Source organism: Pelophylax lessonae, assembly GCF_965119305.1.
Source record: "Pelophylax lessonae genome assembly, chromosome: 4".
Classification (NCBI taxonomy): Eukaryota; Metazoa; Chordata; class Amphibia; order Anura; family Ranidae; genus Pelophylax; species Pelophylax lessonae.
The window spans coordinates 192,462,566-192,475,214 of record NC_138771.1 but is presented as its reverse complement, the minus strand read 5'-3'; the positions used below and the strand labels follow the sequence as shown (position 1 = coordinate 192,475,214).

At 45.8% G+C, this 12,649-nt stretch overlaps 1 protein-coding gene across 5 annotated transcripts in view; it reads right to left on the bottom strand.

Moving 5' to 3' along the window:
- The window catches only part of KMT2E (lysine methyltransferase 2E (inactive)), a 176,729-nt gene that overhangs the window by 153,232 nt on the left and 10,848 nt on the right, over positions 1-12,649 (bottom strand). The window lies entirely within an intron of this gene.

Genomic DNA, 12,649 nt, shown 5'->3' with positions numbered 1-12,649 from the left:
GTGGTTTGGTTTCAATGACAAAAAAAGATGTACTCCAATTAAACAAATTGCTATGCTACAGTAGATGGTCATCTTAAAGCTAAACTGGGAAAATTGAAAAAAAAAAAAAAAAAAACTAAAAAAACTTTGACATTAAGTTCACAGTGCAGTGCAAGGGTTAATCTCCAGGATAATTTCATAAATGTCCTCCCTCTTCTCACTGATTAGATGAAAAAAAATAAACCCTGTCTGAGATTGTCTAGAGACTGTAGATTCTTGTCCCACTTGGCAAGAATCTCTCTGCAGCAGTCTCGTGTGGAACGGAGCAAAAACGGAACAGCTTCCAAGGTAGACACCATCAGGCCCTGCATGCAAGTCCTTAGAGATGGCCGACTGCTTGGACAACTGCAATTGAATGGCATTCTGAAGCTTTAGGAACTTGTCCAGTGGGAAAAACACGCTGGATGAGTCCACAGTCAAACCCAGGTAGTCCAACTTGGTGGACAGAACCAGAGCAGACTTCTGAAAATTCATAGTCGATCCTGCAGAGTCCGCACAGTGATGTCCAAGTTGTCCCGTAAAGCAGTCAGATTCTACTCGTAGAAAAAGATTGTCCAGGTACCGAAGCACCACAATCCCCCACTGTCGCAACAAGGCTAAAACCAGGGCCAACACTTTTGTGAACACCCGAGGAGCTGAGGCAGACCAAAAGGATAACGCCATGAATTGAGAATGCTCCTGGCCCATGGCAAAGCAGGGAAAGCAGGGAAAGCGCTGATGTCCGGTCCGACATATAACGGGATATGGAGGTAAGCGTCCTTGATAGATGCCAGAAGATCCCCTTGATGAAGGGATGCCACCGAACGTATAGACTCCATCCAGAACTTCTGTACCCGCACAAAGCAGTTCAGGGATTGGACGAACGTAGTCTTCCTCCTGGGAACTGTAAACAGGCTTGAAAAAAAAAACCGACAACGTTCCGAGTTTGGAACCTGTACAATCACTCCTTGCAGTAGCAAATCTTGTACCGCCCCCAAGAGACCACGCACGCGGTCTGGGGATAAAAACGCAGGTTGGGAAGGAAAAAACCTCTCTGGAGGATAAGACCGAAATTAGATTTTGTAGCCGGACCAAATCAGCTCGTGGACCCACCTATCTCGAATCAAAGAGGTCCACGGGTCCGGAAAAAAAAAAAACAGACGTCCCCCCCAGATACGGGTGAGGGCGCCCCCCCCAGATAGCAGAGGACTTGTCTGCAGGTCTGGAAGGACCTGCTCTCGGCTTACCAGGCCCTCTTTGAACCTTCGGCAGACTTTCTGAACAGATTTGCCCCTGAAAGCCTGTGGGAAGAGAGTACTCTTCCCTCCTGTGACTCCCTTGATAATTTCGTCCAAGGAAGACCCAATCAGGCGATCCCCCATAAAGGGGACATCCGCTAAGGCCTTCTTGGAAGCTTGGTCCGCAGACCAGCATTTCAGCCATATCCTGCACCGAAGGACCACTGCTGTCACAGACAGCCTAGAAACTAAAGGGAGCCGCATCAAGAGAGGCATCGCAGAGAAACTGCAACCTCTATGCCAACTGGCCTGAAAGCTCCACAAGAGGGCAGCTGTTAACCCCCCCCCCCCCCCCCAGATCCCGGCGCAAAAGCTTAGCCCACTCCATCAAGGTCTGGGACACCAAGGCAATGGTGAAAACCGCCTAAGGACTGAACTGGCCATAGTAAACATGTGATGGACCAAGATATCTGCCTTTCTATCAAAAGGGTCTTCAAAAGCCAGAGAGACTCCTTCACCAGAATCAGGGTGGATTTGCTCAGCCTGGAAACCGGGGAATCCCCCAACAGGTGGGACTGTCCACTTTAACAAATGGGTACCTTCTAGCGAAACGCTTAGGAACCACCACATTGCATGTAGAATGACCTCACTGGATTTGCAACAATTTTGTCAAAATAGGGAGGAAAAAGGAAAAAAAATAAATTTTGCTACTTTTGAGGATTTTTCGGGTACCAAGGTGACCGGACCTCTGACATAGCCGCATCCATCCTTCCCGAACAGATAAAACCAGTGCCTCCACCAGCACTTTTTCATGCGTGGCTGTGGTGGAAGAGGAATTATCCTCACTAGCAGAACACTCAGGGTGCGTGGACGCAGACCCAGAAGGATGACTCGCATCCGCATCAGACTCAGAATCTGAGGAAACAGATAAGGCAGGTGAGGGCGGTGGACGCTTTTTGTTGGTCCTTTTTTGCAGGACCAAATCAACCTTGGACACTAATGACTCCAGAGCCGCCACTAATCGCAGACAGGGCGGACTGGGACCCAGAAGGGCCCACCGCCTCAGAGATGGGAATCGGGGGGTAAAATTTGCACGAGGGACTTCATGTTAATCAGGGAACCACAACCCTGGCCTACAGGGCCCACTAACAGGCCAGGTTTGCAAGATAACTGAAATACATCCCAGGTGATATCATTTGCTGCTCAGTGATTGCAGTACTCTAGTCTGCATCTCCCCAAGGTAATACTTAAAATCTGGCCTGTTAGTGGGCCCTGAGGGCCGGAGTTGAGGACCACTGATCTAGGGCACCCGCAATAACTCAATAACTCACCACTCCCGGTCAGCTGGAAGCTGTACACCATGGCTGCCGGGCAAATGGCTGCTGGACTACACAAACATGGCTGCCGAATACAGAGCTAGCCATCCACTGCAAAATGATGGCCCCACACGGGACATCTGTACAGTAAAGGGGGGCCCTGGCAGGAGCCCCCACCAGGACACCCCCCCTTAACAGACCACGCCGACTGCCCGCCCCCCACCGCTTGCTCAACACCCCAAAAACGCACCTGGACAGGTATGGCCACCCCCTGGGGAAGGGAAGCTAGGTGTGAGCAGATGGGGGGTGATCCACAGGGGACCCCCAACACACATGGGGGGAAAGACTGTGTGGGAAGGGAACCCGGGGGGGGGGGGGGTCCGACCGTCCCAGGGAGGGTGGGCACTGCTCCAGGAAGACCATCTCTCCATCGGAGATGGGGTGCTGCGGGCCAGGAGGCACGCTGCGACTCAAGCCTGGACCACTTCATAGGAGTCTTCGTGAGACAACGTTAAACTCGCAAGCAAGCCCCATCCAGTGGGGCTATATTGCGGCCAACCTAGTGTGGAGCCAAGGTCTGCATATGTTCGCTGGCTGGACTGGGGAGACTGTAAGGATCTATAATATCCAGTCCGTCGCCCAGTCAAGCAGTTGATTATTTTCTGATCATGTGAGTACAAAGAGGAAAAAATCAGTTATATAAAAAAAAAAAAAAAAAAAAAAAAAAACTGAATGCCTAAAGCAGGAAGTGGGAGTATACCCCCTGGGACTGCTCCATAGGCATGGTAAAGCTTTTTCCTGCCTAGTGTCCTACTCCTGTAGGGGGCAGCATAACCCAATGGTCAAGAAGATTCTGGAGCTGTGTCAGTCAATGAACGACAGAAAAAGTACTCTATCCCTTTGTGAGACCTTTATGGTCATCCAGGGTAGCCCCGAACAGGCGATCCCCTTGAAAGGGGAGGTCAATGGCATTTTAGAAGTCTGGTCTGCAGACCAACATTTAAGCCAAAAGACACGCTGAAGAACCACTGCCGAAACAGAGCCGAGCCACTAGGGGAGCCCACACGGTCAGAGTTTGCGACACCAGGGCATGGGTAAATACCGGCCTCCGTGCCGAACCAGCCAGAGTGTACATATTGCGGGCCACAGCCTCCATCTTCCCGTCAGCCAGATCCTTAACGGCTGGGGACTCTTCAACCAAAATCATGGTTGCATTGTTCAATCTGTAAACCGGAGGTTCCACCACCAGTGAACAGTCCACTTCTTAATAACTTCTTGGGACCCCAAGGGGATGCTCTGGATGGCTTGCGAGTGCCAAAGGGAACCTGGGCCTCTGTCCCTGCTGCATCCTTTGTATTCAAGGTCTCACGCACTGTTACAATCAGTGAATCAACCAGCACCTTTTCGTGCACGGTTGCAGATGTGGAGGAATCATCCTAACTATGTGAGGATCCTGGGCACGTGGTCGCAGACCTGGCAGGGTGACCCACGTCTGCGGCAGCGGAGACAGGGAAAGGCAGGCTAGCCCGTCGCCCAAAAACCACCTCCATTCGGGACACAAAGGACTCCAGAAACGCTGTCAGTGCATCTATGGATGGTTGGGACCCGGAGGGCTCCGCAGCCTCAGGATCAGGTGGGGAGATGTGTTCCAAAGACCCCATGAGTCACCAGTGGGACCCCACAAAAGTAACACTGCAAAGGGACAACCCACACTGCGCTGGCAGCATCACCCAGTCGCCAGGGACAAAGCACCAAGCCATCCTCAGCAGAGAGGGAAAGAATCCTATCAGATTCACCACCCAGAAGAAAGAGGCACCAGAATAATCTGCACTTCATGTGCAGCGATCAGGAAGTAAAAAAAACCCAGGAGTTAGCAACAGGGGATAAGAAGGGGCTCCCAGCACCGAAATCGCTGCCCACAGGGCTCCACTGTTGTGGTCGCCGCCAATTTCAATGGCAAACCACCGCAAAATGGCCACCGGACTACACAAACAACCATATGCATAGAAACGCACAGGCTACAGCAAAATGGTGGCCCCGCTCAGCAACACGAGACACCCAGGTACAAACCCACCCCGCACAGAGCCAATCCTCCGGTCGCCAGCGCTGCACCCCCCCCCCCCCGCATTGCCATCATAGCACCATGCCCCCCACCCCCAGGTGGTGGACCAGACCCTACCCCCACACACACACACACAGCCCCAGCATAAGTGGAGGAGGGGGGGGGGTAGGATGGGCAACAGATGAAATGGGGGTGCGGGTCTGACTGTCCCAAGCAACTACTCACCATGCCAGGAACCAGGCAGGCACCGCTCCAGAGAACCCCTCCCATCTAAATGGGGCTATGTTGCAGCCGACCTAGCATGGAGCAGAGGTCTGTGCGCGCTCGCTGGCCAGACTGGGGTGACCACTGGATCTAGATTATCCAGCCCGTCGCCCCGTCCGGCAGTTGGTTGTAGATCTCACAGGAAAAAAGCAGGAGAATAAAATTTCTATCTAAAAAGAAAAAAAAAATACCAGAGATCGCAGCAAGGAACTAGATCCTTAATCCTGATTAGGGCAGAAAAAAAAAACAAAAAAAACTGAGTACCTATAGCAGAGAGAGGGAGTATACCCCCTGGGACTGCCCATAGGTGTAGCCAGATTCTTTTTCTGCCTAGTGTCCTACTCCTGTAGGGGGCAGTATAACCCAATGGTTATGAAGATCAAGAGCTGTGCATTAGAGCCCTGCGCGGGGCTGTTTTATTAAACCCGCACCCGCAAATTGTATGACCAGGACCACCCGCAATGTTTGTGTCCACATCCGCCCGCAATGTTTGTGTCCACATCCGCCCGCACCCGCAATGTTTGTGTCCACTCCCTGCCTGCACCCGCGATGTTTGTACATTTATCGCAGCTCCATCACGTCCCCATTAAATATTTTAGCCCGCTGGATGTGCCCTAATATGTACTGTAGCTTCTGCTACATATAGAACTTCTGTATTAATATTTTAGCCCGCTGGATGTGTATACAGTAAGCTTAAGCTACTTACAGAACATCCCTGTGCTGTAATACTCTATGTACCGCGTTGAGCCAATCATGGCAAATGGTGTATTCTATTAATGCATACAAAGCCTGCTCGGATTGGCAAAGGTTGAATAAGCCCGCCTCAGCCAATCCGAGCAGGCTTTGTATGCATTAATAGAATACACCACTTGCCGTGATTGGCTCAGCATGGTACATAGAGTATTACAGCACAGGAATGTTCTGTAAGTTGCCGAAGGTACTGTATACACATCCAGTGGGCTAAAATATTTAATAAGGACATTCTGTAACTAGCTGAAGCTACAGTACCTGGCATATAAGACAAGGGTATCTTTTTTTTATAATAAAAAAAAGGGTATCTTTTTTATTATAAAAAGTCATCTTATACGCCGGAAAATACAGTACACCAAATCGCACCGTTCCCCATGGGACTTCCACAAAATTTTGTAACCGCCCACTCCCGCCTGCAGCAGAGGTAAAACCGCCCGCTCCCGCGAGATTTGTGTTGGGTCCCGCGGGAGCCCAAACCCAATGCAGCCCTCTACTGTGCATGTCAATGAACGAAAGAGAAAATCAATTATGTAGACGAACAAAAGAAAAAAACATAGCTGCTAGTTCAATAGTCTTTTGCAAGACATGCGCATGTGGATATGTTCTGACAGGATGTTATGAAGTCAGCTTCCCTTTCATTGTTACTTTACAGCACTACACCTCAAACTTTTAAAGCAGAAACAAACTGCATTTTAGAAATACTTTTCAAAAAGGATTTATAGTAGCAAGTGGTGTTCCTGCAAGGGAAAAACCGAACTAGAAGAATTTGAAACATTTTCATTATTTCTGCTAAAATGACAAAATGTTTGTCCTTGGTTTTCTTCAAGACTGTGCCTCAAAATGTTTTACATGCTATGTTTACTCTAAGAATAGCACATTTTACATTTTTACTTAACAAAAATTTTAAAAGCGTCAATGTCATGGACAAGGTATGGTAATGACATATTAAAAACTGACACTGGATGCTGCGATCACTTACATTTTCAAGTTAGTTCAGGTGTATTTGACCAGTGTAACGCATTTGGAAAGTTCTACCTGCACATAAAAATTATGTTTGAAGGCAACAAAGTTAACATCTGTAAAGTTCTTGATAGAGAGTGAAAGACTTAGACTCCGTTTACACTGGGGCGACCTGTCAGGCGACCTGGTTGCCTGACAGGTCGCCTGCCATAGAGTAGCTGTGGACCCGTTCTAATAGGAGCGACACAAGTCGCTCCGACTTAGAAAAAGGGTCCGGAGCTTCTTTGGGGCGACCTGGAGCGACCTGCATTGACTTCAATGATATGAAGTCCGTGCCGGCCGCTCCGAGGTCGCGGTGCGAGCTGCGCACCGCAACCTGTGAGGTCACCCTGGCAAGTAGCGTCGCCCCAGTGTGAACGGGGTCTTAGAACTCCTCCGGGTTTTTATTACCATTTGTGTCCCCACAGCGGAGGCTCATCCTCTCTATTGGTCCTGGTGACCATTGTCTTCAGTACAAAAAGAAACAGGAAATGCAATACTTTTGGGTTGTCACAGGAACCAAGGAGAAAACTTCATATGGTGACACCTGTTCCAGTTACACCTGTCTAAGAGAAAACATCCCTCTCTTTGGCGAGATCCCCTTTTATATAGCACTATCAAAAGAAAGTTCTGCAGGCCAAGTTACATTTATAAATCTTAAGTCATTTAGGTGATCAAAAACCACCAAAAGAAAGCGCTGTTTGTGGGAAAAAGAGGGCATTAATTTTATTTGGGTACAGCGTCACACAACCACAATTGTCAGTTAAAGTAACGCAGTGCCGTATTGCAAAAAATGGCCTGGTCATTAGCGGGTAAATCCTTCCAGTCCAGAAGTGGTTAAACATGCTGCCTATATTTAAATATAACACTTCTGTGGCCCCGTTACAGGGCAACAACTGTTGCTCCATAACGGCCCTACATTGTCAAATGATCTCCTAGCAGTCTACAAGCTCTTTTATAGAGACACAATGTACAGGCATGATCCACTTACCACTACAGGTCCACAGCAAGGATGTGCAGTCAATGCTGAAACAAGTGAAGATAAAAACAGAAGTCGCTAAAAAGTTAGAGATCACCGTCACTTAGACGCAAAAAAAAAAAAAAAAAAAAAATGAATCCAAAACAGCGATTTATATATAAACCAAGTATAAACCATGGCAATTGTGTTTTAGCAAACTGTCATTCAGTTAGGATTTAGATCTACCTTAAAGGACACGCAAACAAAAATGCAGGAGCTAAAGCAATAACGTATATAAAGCTCTGGAGCTAGTTAGAATTGGTGATTGTAAACTTTATTTTTTTATAAACTTTCTCTACGTAAAAAGGTATAGTAAACACACAATACTTAGAGTTGTAAAGTCAGAAGCTTTTTTTTTTATCTTAATGCATTAAGATAAAAAAACCTGTGTGCAGCAGCCCCCCTAATACTTACCGGAGGTCCCTCAGTTCACGAGTACCTCAGCCATCGGATTCTCCCTCCTGATTGGCTGAGACACAACAGCAGCAGCGCCATTGGCTGCCGCCATCAAAATCAACTAGCCAATCAGGATAGAGAGGTGCTGGGCCAGGGATCCATGTCTGAATGGACACAAAGAGCTGTGAGTCGGCTCTGGTGCCCCCATAGCAAGCTGCTTGCTGTGGGTGCACTAAACAGGAGGCAGGGGCCAGGATAACAGAAGAGGGACCCGAGAAAAGGATCCAGGCTGCTCTATGCTAATCCACTGCAACAGACCAGGCAAGTATAACATGTTTATTTTTAATAGGGAAAAAAAATGACTTTACAAATCGCTTTAATTTATGGTCTCTTCTACTTCTGTATTTGGATGATGGCACTGTACTTTTAATTAAAAATAAATAAATCGAAGTACCTTTTTCATAATCCACCAAACAGCTGTCACATGACACAAATCTTTCTCAGCCTATCTGCGGGGAAACATAAGCAGGAGGGGATTCTAGTCCTCTGCTGCTGGTCACGTTTTAATAAACACATTTTTAAAAAACACTGCCATTGGAGTAAATTATCAATACCAATAAACTGTTTTAAATTGTCATACAAATATAGATTTGAAATCAAATATTTTTTTGGCAATAACATATCTGCTGATTTCTACCAGACCCTCAAGCCTGTGTCTTATGCCCCGTACACACGTGCAGATTATCTGAAGACTTGTCTGCAGACTTACCAAAACCATATAATATGAGGTCAAACCTAAACACTTAATTTGTATGCAATCCGGCAGGCCCTTGCACTACATAGAAAAGGTAAGTCTGCAGACAAAAGTCTTCAGATAATCTGCACGTGTGTATGGGGCATAAGAATAAGAGGGAGGTAAAGCCTCCATTATTCTACATGTAATATCCTACCCCCATTGTGTTTAGCTTGTTAGTGGAAATGGAGGAGGGAGGGAGTGGGCTGTCATTTAGCACTGTGTATACACCCATGTGTGGCTTTATAGTCACATGGGTTGCTCAGATGTGATAGGAAGGAAATGCTCAGCATAGAAACTCACCGAAGACTGAACAAGTGCAGAGTTGCCACCACAGCTGCAAAATTCCTAGCTGAATTGGGAACATGAACAGAAGGTGGAGATAGAAAGTAGCAAAATCAACTAGGTTTTTTTGCAGAAAAAAAGTCTCATAAGGAGTATGAACAGCATGTAATGCAGCATTTGATAAAAAAAAAAAAAAATTTAAGGTTTTGGGTTTAGTGACACTTTAAATACTCTAAGCAATGGGCCCCTCTCTGGCGCTCCTGGCTCCTCCTTCCTTCTAAAGGCCCCCCTAGCAAGCTGCTTCCCAAAGGGGTATTTGTGCAGGCTGAGTCACGCGTCTCGCTGCCTGAGTCCATAGACAGACAGCAGTGCTTTGGCCCACCCCTTCATAGAATTTGATCAACAGCACAATGTCTCCCACTGCTATCAATCCACCCCATGAGGAGGGATAGTGCAGAGCCTGTGCACATCGCTGGGTCGAGATCAGGCTCAGGTATGTATAAAGCTGAATACACACTCCACTTTTTTGTTCAACCCAGCTTGCTCAAAGAAAAAAAAAAAAAAAAATGTATATATAATATACATATATACACATTATATATATATTAGACAGATCGCCATACCACCACAAGCGATATTGGCGCGTCAACCTGCCCCACTGTGCCTTTGTGCTCTGAAAGGGGGACTTAATGCAGAGAATGCATTAAGGTAAAAAACCTGGAGGCTTCAGAACCACTTTAATAAGCATTTCCACTAAGAGTTTGATTGAGAATGTTAAACAAAAAACAATTGCCAGGCTATGTAGCAGTATGATGATTTAAAGATTTACACTTGTCAGCTTAACATTTGTGCAGCCTGTTCAACTCTTGCACACCTTCCCCAGATTTTCAGATTGGAGAGGACTGACTTGTTCAGGTGATCTGCTGCTTTGGGACCACATGCCCCATATTCCTTGCACCCAGCCTCCTATTTGTCTTCACAAATGCAGGCCCACCTAATGGCATCAGGCAGACTCCCAAGTAGTAAAAAAAATCCCCCATGACTACTTACACTCAGCATTAGGGGTTTCCTACGACTTTTGCACAGCCCATATTGCGCATGCACTCCATTAGCAGGCAGTCCTCACAAACCTTAGCCCCTGTTGGGATTGTGCACATTAGGGTGGTCCCAGGGAGACCCTGCATGCAACTCTATGGTGGATAAAGCCATAGAAAGATTCTTGTGTTAAGATTGTGTTGCAAACACAGGCTGCGGACTCAAAAAGGACAGAAGACAGAAAAAAATAAGGGCAAGAGGTATAGTGCTACATAGACAATTTATTAAAGAGGTTTTAATAACGCTGGACCCAATTTGGCACACTGCATATTGATTTCCAAAGTATTTACTTGCTGCCCAGTTACGTACCTCATTACTACTAGCAAGGCAAATCAACATTCAGATTGCACAATTTGCACTGGTAAAATGATTTATTTTTCCCGTATCTAGGCAACATACTGGTACTGTTCTTTTTTGATAAAGACGAATTACTAACAAACAATCTGCTGCTGGAAGGGTCTTTACCCAATAAACAGCCCAAGAACCAGGAGACCAGTCTGATCAATGGGACCAGATAGAGTATTAAATTACACAAAGATAAAGAATCATAATTTTTATTGGGACCTATAGAAACATCCATGTATGTGTCAAAGGCTTTCAATACAATAAACATTTCATGGCCAGATTGCCTACATCAATATGTAGCTTAAGGCTGCGTTCGCACAGGAGACTAGGCCTGGTTTTGCTACCTGTGAGCAGCTAGCAGCAATCACCACAGGTAATCACTGGCTGTGCGCACAGCCATGGATAACTGCGACCACTATCAACCTATCACTTAAGTTACAAGCGCAGCTAGCTTCTCACAGGTGGAACAAACAGCTGCCAATGTAATCTGCATCGTGGCTAGTCGTCTGCTCAAATAGTCTTACTCTGGCATGCCACATTTATGAATTGCTATGAATGCAATTTTCCCCTTTTTAAAACAAATACAAAAATATTTATCTAGTTAAGAACACACATTGTTGTTCTCCAATGAAGGTAGAGGTATTACTGAGCTTAGAATTCAATCTGACCAGCTTAGTGAACACCTACATTAGTTATGTCTATAATCGGATACTGAAGAACATAAAGCAGGCAGTTTCAGATCCTGCACAACCATAATGGCTTCAGAAGCAGATCAGTAAATTGATTTTGAAGCTAATGTCAGATGTTTTTCCTGTTGCCATATGAAGTTTTTAAAAAAGGTATTACATTCTTTAAAACAGGAAAGTCATAGAAACAAAACTGGCTATTAGTGCTAAAGCCTTATATGGGCTAACCATGCTCCAATATACTGACCTACAAATAAACACAATACAGCCTAAAAAATAAATGAACAAAAAAAAAAGCCAGAATAAAAGCATACACAGTTTTTACCCAGATTTGTATACAACAGAGGGCTGTAAGCAGCCTGAATATCATAAACTTAAACATTGAAAGAAAAATTCACATACTGTATGTGCATTATTGTTTTCACAGGAGCCCACAGAGCAATGCAACTGTAATCAGTGGATCTCAGGTGCAATTTCTGGCTCCAGCAGACTCTTCCTACAGCTCAGAGGTCTGTGCTGTCAGTTTCAGAACTGCAGGAAGTATCAATGACCTATACAAAAGGTGCTGATCATGTGGGGGAAATGGAACATGTTACACCCTAAATAAGGGTGTAACATGCTTCAAGGATGAACTTGGCCTTTAAAAAAAACGGTTAATATGGGATCTGTAGTTTTCTTGGTTAAGGGGGGGGGGGGCACATGCCACACTGGTACCCCAGCACATCTGAGCAACATTATTAAAGAAAATTTTCAAATTACATCTCTGCGATACATGCCCATTTCCTCATTGACCCTTTTCACATGCTGCATGTACAGTCCTACCTTTCTTTTTGAAAAGAAAACAGTGAATGTAAAATTGACAAGCTGACTAGTTGCCCTACACAGCTGCTCCAGATTCTGGCTGCTTTAGTTTAAGGCCCTGTTCACACCTGAGCATTTTTCAGCACGTAAAACGCTCATCTATAAAGTCTCAAAATGGCCAACAAGCAAAATCCTATTCATTTTCAATGGCCCCTGTTCACATATGAGTGTTTAGTCGCCTGAAGCGCAAAAAAGTACAGGAGCTTCTTTTTGGCAGATTACAAGCAGCATTTTTGTTATAGGTCAATGCCTGCATCCAAACACCTGCAAAAAAGCCTGACCAACCAACTGAAAAAAAAAAAAAATAAAAAAGACACACTCCGGTGTGAATAAAGCCTTAGGCTGGCCATACATTATACAATCTTATTCCATTTCCTTTAGACCTCCCTTCAATTATGAAGTGCAAGGGCCTGCCTGATTGCATACCAATTGAAAGGGTTTAGGTTTACCCTCATAATACACTGCTCAAAAAAATTAAAGGAACACTTTTTAATCAGAGTATAGCATCAAATCAATGAAACGC